Here is a 7,696-nt window from a genome sequence, read left to right as displayed (position 1 = left end):
TGAATCTCTGCTCTGGTCTCTCCATGGTTGCTCAGGGAAAGTATTAGCTCTAGTTACCTGACCTCCCCATCTATTCCCTGGGGGAAAGGAAGGGGAAGATTGTGAGAATGGAGGGAGGGGGTATGCTAACAGGAAAGGAGGGTCACCAGACCCTTGGCAGCCACATGGGCACTCGGCAGTCCTCACACTGCCCTGGGGTCCCAGACACCTCCCAGTGCTTGCTCACTTGGCGTGGAGTCTCTGGAGCACAGAATATGGGACCGTCTGAGACCCACTAGACATGAGTCAGGAAGGACGAGTCATGGGTGAGACAACTTTTATGGGTGAGGCCCCTTTGCAGCCTCTTGGTGTCCTGAGCCCTTGGCCATCCTTACCAAGCCCTGCTGGCCCCAACTTGTGCTGCCTCAATTGAGTTTTTTTTGTTCAGCTGCTAAGTTGTGTCTGAGTCTTTGGGACCCCATGGACTGCAGCACGCCAGGCTTCCCTGTTCTTCACTATCCCCCAGAGATTGCTTCAACTAATCTCCACTGAGTCAGCGATGGGACTGGAACTTTTGTCTGTCCCCAGATCAAGGATCCAGAATGCCTTCTCTCTCCATGGGTTTCTGTTGTTTCCCTAAGGGCCTAAGCCCTGAGGACCTCGTTCCCTTTGGGGGACCCAGAGGAGCAATCAGAGTGACCAAAGTAAGGGGACCCAGAAGCCATGCTCTGAGCAAGGTCCTCCCAGGAACTTCCTGTGACCTCTATCCACTTCCTGCTGGTTTCCACTTTGCTTTCCGACGCGGATCGTGAGCCTGCTCCCAACACACACACACGTCAGCCTCAGGGCAAAGGTGCAGGCTCTTCCTAAAACTCAACCTGACTATGATGGCAAAGGGCTCACCTGTCTCCTCCTCAGTGTCCCAAGGGCCTTCCCACCTGGATCTCCCCTGCAGCCCCCACCACACACCTGGGCTAGCAGGTCTCAGTCTCTCCCTGAGGTCCCTGGGATAGGTCTGTTCTCATATACGTCCGCTCAGATCAGGTGCCCACACTCACACAAACACAGCAGGTGTGTGCCCTAGGGCACAGAGCCCACAGTTGCCAAGCATGCTCTTGGCAAGCATGGCCAAGTATCATCTGTGCTGAGATGAGATGAGAGGTAAGAGAAACCACCTGCAAAGCTTCCGATCATGATTTAGGTCTAAATTACTTCTTATCCCCCCAGGCACACAGTCTTGGATGAGACAAGGTGATGCTTCTTGGTGTTCCTTACTGTTCTGTAACAAATGACCACAAATTTATGGGCACAAACCACAGTGTCAATATGACGCTGTTCTTTCTGGATTCTACAGACAGTTCATTTCTTTGCCTTTCCAAGCTGTGAGAGGCTGCCTGCTTTCCTTGGTTCGTGGCCGCTTCCTCCATCTTCAAAGCCAGCAGTGGAACATCTTAAAGGTCCCCAAGGTCTCCTTCCATCATCCCATCTCCTCTGGCTCTGCCTCTCCTGCCTTGGAACATTGTGAATGTATTGGACTCAGCCCAATACATCACCCACCATAATCTCCAAGTTACCCCACCATATCTCCCAAATACCCCACCATAGTCTCCCAGTCATGTGATCTGAATTTCATCTGTAGGTTTCCCTAATCATGGGGCACATTTTCTGATTGTGGGCTTGAAGTTGTGGACATCTCTTAGGGTTCTGTGCTCTGCCTCCCACTCCTCTCAAGGCTGTGGGCATCATCTTCCCTCACTGCAGTCTGCTCTGGGCAGCTTGGACTTTGTCAGGCCGATGTGGGGTCAAGTCCTGCCACGATGTCCACAGCAATCTCACTGGCCCTGAGCCCTGGAGATCGAGGCCAGTCCACACTCCCTGCAGCTCTCCCCACCCCTTCTTTCCAGTGAAGTGAAAGTTGTTCAGTCCGTCCAACTCTTTGCAACCCCATGGACTGTAACCCTCCAGGCACATCTGCCTTGGGATTCTCCAGGCAAGAACACTGGAGTGGATAGCCATTGCCATCTCTGTAGATTCATCAAACCCAGGTCTCTGGGATTGCAGGAAGATTCTGTACTGTCTGAGCCACCGTGGAAGCCTCTTCTTTTCTAGCAATGCCCAATTTTTCAGAATGGAAAGAAAGCAGATGTGACTCAAAGACCACAACTCCCAAGTCTCCAGGTGGCCTGTGTTCGTCAGCACCATGGACAGTGTCTCTGCTGTGCTCAGCCCCCATCAATGGGAAGGGACGGCTGCATATCCTGCCCATTTCTATTCTATGACAAAGATGAACATAGTAGAATGTGTTCAGGGATAACCCGCTTTTCTCTAGTTTATGAATCGGGAGCACCTTCTCCTGTCTGTGTATTAGTTGTAGCTACAGCCATGATAACTCCCAGGTGAATGATCCTGCGCCCGAAGGGTGTCCTCAAGGAGGCTGAGAACTAACTTTGTCCTCTCAGAGTATCTCCCCGCCGCTGAGTGTCAGATAACCGGCTTGTCTACAACTTGGAGGGAACGTTTCATGATTAAGTCCTGACCCTCGGTACCTGACCTTGGAGACAGGCATCGCCTAGCCTGGAGGCCCCCTGAGCACAGCCTCCTGTTCCCTCATTCTCCAAATGATACTCCATCCCCCAGGGAGCAAGGCTGAGCAGAACGCCTGGGCTACCCTCCCAGCTTCTCCAGTCTGAGCCTCAAGCCTGGCGTGAGAGCTTTTGCCATCTCTCCATGCTTCCAACGGAGCAAGCGTCCTGCTGAAGAACAAGTGGGGCCTGAAGACCAGTCTCCAGGGTACAATCTGTCACCTGAGGGCTCCTCCGTCTGCCTGTGTACCCAAAGGAAGAGAAGGAACTAGGGCTCCACAGTCACCCCAAACTTCCTCTTCTCCATAAATGTAGCATTGACAGGGGTAACTCTGACACCCAAACCCAGCACTATACTTCCCAAGGGCTCGGGTCTAACCCATCCAGCATCCCTAACAGTCATGCAAAATGCTGGAGATACCCAGTATAATGGTCACCGGGTTACCAGAGCCTCCCCTATCTTCCATGGGGACAGACTCTGCAGGAATCACCTGGGCTCATGTGCACCACCTGTGGAACCATGGTGTTTAAACGGAGCAGCAGAGGGAGCTACTGAGGGTATCTCAGGGGTCCTGGCATCTGGCCAACCACAGAGGCACAGCCACAGGACTTCGTGAAAAGATGAATGGAAGGATGGGTAGGGGATAAAGGAGGGATGGGATGTGGGCAGAGAGATGGACATATGGACACAGGTGCTATCTCCTCACAGAATTTTTCCGTAAAGGGTGAGGATGTTGGAAATGAACGTTTTCCTCTAGTCCCCATGCAGATGCAGTTTAGGGGATACAGTGGCACTCAGTGTGCACACATGTTAACCAGGACTCAGTTCTAAGAGGATCCCTGAGCTGGGAGCTCGGACATGGAAGGATTCACCTGTCCTGCTTCTGCTGAGTCCACCGGCCAGCTCCAGGCCTGATGCAGGGAACTGCATGTCTGTGTGTCGAATGAATGAGCCCCTGGCTCACACTCCACGGGCGCCGACATTTGTGGTGAGGATGTTCACTGCAGAGCAGATGCTCAGTGTGAAAGGCGGGATGCTCGCTACTGGCTGTTCCAGACTGAAAACAAATTTGCAGTGAAGTCACCCCAGTGGCAGAGCAGGTCCTCAGCCTGTGGAAAATCAATGTTTCAATGGTGTTCTGGATGTTTGAGAAAGAAGGAGTTGAAAAGAAGACCTCACAACTTCGGGAATAACATTTAATTCTAAACTACTCAGCAAATATTTTGTTTATTTTTTAATTTCCCCGCTGCACTGGGTCTTCATTGTTTTCCACCAGTTTTCTCTAGTGTGGTGAGCAGGGGCTACTCTTCGTTGCGATACGCCGGCTTCTCACTGAGGTGGCTTCTCTACTCCCGAGCAGGGGCTCTCGGCAAGCAGACTTCAGTCGTTGCAGCTCGTGGGCTCAGAGCACAGACTCAGCAGTTCCGATGCATGGCCTTAGTTGCTCAAAAGCATGTGAAATCCTCCTGACCAAGGATGAAACCCGGGTCCCGTGCTTTGGCAGGTGGATTCCTATCCACTGAGGCACCAGGAAAGTTCTCTAAACAATGCCTAACTTGTAGATAGACACTGGTTCATCATGGCCGCCCCACACACGAGGTTTCCATATTTGAGTATGGGTAAATAAACAAGCGATGTATGTCATAGTTTTTTAATTTACAGACACAAAACCATAGGCTCTGTGCTCACTAGCCCTACAGACTCACAACCACCTGCTCTGTGCTCACTAGCCCTGCTGGTGTGACTTGGGCAGCAGGACTGTCACTGACCTTGCGGTTGTTCTAGTTGCTAAGTCATGTGCAACTGTTTTGTGACCCAATGGACTGTAGCCCGTCAGGCTCCTCTATCCATGGGATTTCCCAGGCAAGAACACCAGAGTGGTTTGCCATTTCTTCTGCAGGAGATCTTCCTGAGGCAGAAATCAAACCCGAGTCTCCTAAACGGGGAGGAGGATTCTTTACCACTGCACCACCAGGGAAGTCCATGTTGCTGATGATCACTTGTTCAAACCCATGCAAATTACAGCTGCTGCTGCTAAGTCACTTCAGTCGTGTCCGACTCTGTGCAACCCCAAAGATGGCAGCCCACCAGGCTCTCCCGTCCCTGGGATTCTCCAGGCAAGAACACTGGAGTGGGTTGCCATTTCCTTCTCCAGTGCATGAAAGTGAAAAGTGAAAGTTAAGTCACTCAGTCGTGTCTGACTCTTAGTGACCCCATGGACTGCAGGCTACCGGCTCCTCCACTCATGGGATTTTCCAGCAAGAGGACTGGAGTGGGATGCCCTTGCCTTCTCCGGCAACTTACAGTACCAAGTGTCAACCCTAATGGAAGCTATGGAAGCTGGGTAATTTTCATGTGTCCATGTGGGTTCATCAATTAATAAAATGTACACCTCGGGTGTGGCATGTTGAATACTGAGGAGACCCTACACTCATGGGCAGCAAGTATCTAGGAAAACTCCATACCTTCCCTCACTTTTGCTGTAAAACTGAAGCTACTATAAAAAAATAACCTTTACTACAACTGAACCACCCTGGCACCAACCCTTCTCAGGCTTAAGGAAGATGGAGATTCACCTTTGAAACTTCAAATATCAAAAGGTAAAAAGAAGTAAAAACAACCTAATAAATTAGAATACGAAAGAGGCCATTAGATCCTAATAATTTAGTTACTACAATCATCTACAGGGTGACAGGGACACTGAGTCCAGAGCTAGCATGCTTGATCCCTGTGTCCCTTTTGCTGAAAGAATCTCTGATCAGGGTCCTGTGGAGATGCCCCACCTTCCTTCTCACCATGAAGACCAGGTCCCCTGATGGGGCAGAGACAGAGAAGGCATGAAGACGAGGTTCAGAATCACTGCACCACCCCTGGTCTTCCAATTCCACCTGGCCCAGCCCCCTGTGGAAGACACTAAAGGGGGTATGGGGGGAAAGGAAATGCAGCCTTTTCATGTCCACATGGACCCTCTGGATCAGGCAGGACACACGGACGTTTCCTCACCCTCCTCCTACTTACAGATGCTCCAGTCCTGCCCAAGGACTGAGAATGTTGCATCTGGATCCTTCCTCTTCTACAGAGAGAAATTGGCCTGGTATCAACACAAATCTCACCTGGATGAAATCTTGGAGTGGGGTATATAAGAGAAGATCTTGGACGAGCGATGTTGGAAATTCAGAGTGGGACATGATTCAGCATAAAGGATATGTAGTGTTGAAAGGGTTAGTCGCTTGGTCGTATACGATCCTTTGTGACCTCATGTCTGTAGCCTGCCAGCACCTCTGTCCCTGGGATTTGTAAGATGATATGTAAACACTTGACAAATACTTGAGTTGTCTTAGGAGAAAACCTCGAGTACTTTCCCATCGAGAAAAGTGAAGAGGAACTTTTCTTGAAGTTCCTCTTCGAAAATGAAGAGGAACTAAAAAGCCTCTTGATGAAAGTGAAAGAGGAGAGTGGAAAAGTTGGCTTAAAGCTCAACATTCAGAAAACGAAGATCATGGCATCTGGTCCCATCACTTCATGGCAAATAGATGGGGAAACAGTGGAAACAGTGTCAGACTTTATTTTGGGGGGCTCCAAAATCACTGCAGATGGTGACTGCAGCCATGAAATTAAAAGACGCCTACTCCTTGGAAGGAAAGTTATGACCAACCTAGACAGCATATTCAAAAGCAGAGACATTACTTTGCCAACTAAGGTCCATCTAGTCAAGGCTATGGTTTTTCCAGTGGTCATGTATGGATGTGAGAGTTGGACTGTGAAGAAGGCTGAGCGCTGAAGAATTGATGCTTTTGAACTGTGGTGTTGGAGAAGACTCTTGAGAGTCCCTTGGACTGCAAGGAGATCCAACCAGTCCATTCTGAAGGAGATCAGCCCTGGGATTTCTTTGGAAGGAATGATGCTAAAGCTGAAACTCCAGTAGTCTGGCCACCTCATGCGAAGAGTTGACTCATTGGAAAAGACTCTGATGCTGGGAGGGATTGGGGGCAGGAGGAGAAGGGGAAGACAGAGGATGAGATGGCTGGATGACATCACCGACTCGATGGACGTGAGTTTGAGTGAACTCCGGGAGTTGGTGCTGGACAGGGAGGCCTGGCGTGCTGCGATTCATGGGGTTGCAAAGAGTCAGCGACTCAACTGAGCTGAACTGAACTTTCCCTTCGACACTCCCCTCTGTGGCCGCCAGAGGGCGGCAGAGCTCCTCCATAGTCTGGAGCCTCCACAGGGCAGCCCGCCTCCTTCCCACTTAGCAGCTCCCACCGCCCAGCAGCCTCTGACCCTCACCAACCTACTCCGTCCACAGTCCTCCCCACTCTCCCAGTTCCCCACACTGGACTCTGGCAGCTCCTCCTCCCAGCCAGGCCCACCTGAAGGCCAGACGCCGCTCAGGTAGCTCTGCCCTCTGTGCCCCATCCTTCTCTGCTGAGGGTCTGCTCACCCTTCACATCTCAGTCAAAAGATCACTTTCGCAGGGGTGCCTTCCATGACACCCAGTCCAGCTGAGATTCCATGACAGACTCCGGACCCTTTCCTTTCCACCAGACGCTTCCCTTTCAGTCTATCCCTCCATCATAATTAGCTCCTTTTTTCCAGGATGTTCTCTGAGTGTCTGTGTCTCCCCGTCACAAAGTCAGGTGTGTGAGCTCGAAGTCCAAGTCTATCCTATTCTCTGGACACCAGGACACAACCCAGGGCTGACAGGTCACACATGCTCAATAAATACTCTTTAAATAGATAAGGGGATCTGCATAACAGAAGCCAGAACTCACACCCCCCCCACCCCAGTGTGACACCGAGGGGTCAGAGAATATTCCTTGTGGACACAGGGGCTCTGGCATCAGAGTGGGAGGAGACCTGCCAGTGCCCTCAGCTGCTCCAGGACGGGACTTTATTCCTCCTGGAGTCAGGAGTGAGGACAAGGGCCTCTTAAGTGTGAGGAGTCAGACCTCTGCTCATTCCCAGATAATCACACCCTCTTCCATCTCTACTCAGGAGAATCTTCTAGTCTCCTTGGAGGGCCTGGGCTGGCAGCTTGAGTCCTTCCCCTTCTCTCGGAAACCTGACGTGGCTCAGACTCCCGATCCTCCATCCCAAGGGAGTCACCACAGGGGAGGGGGAAGCCCCAGCGTGA

Source organism: Bos indicus, chromosome 18, assembly GCF_029378745.1.
Source record: "Bos indicus isolate NIAB-ARS_2022 breed Sahiwal x Tharparkar chromosome 18, NIAB-ARS_B.indTharparkar_mat_pri_1.0, whole genome shotgun sequence".
NCBI lineage: Eukaryota > Metazoa > Chordata > Mammalia > Artiodactyla > Bovidae > Bos > Bos indicus.
This window is presented reverse-complemented; position numbering follows the sequence as displayed.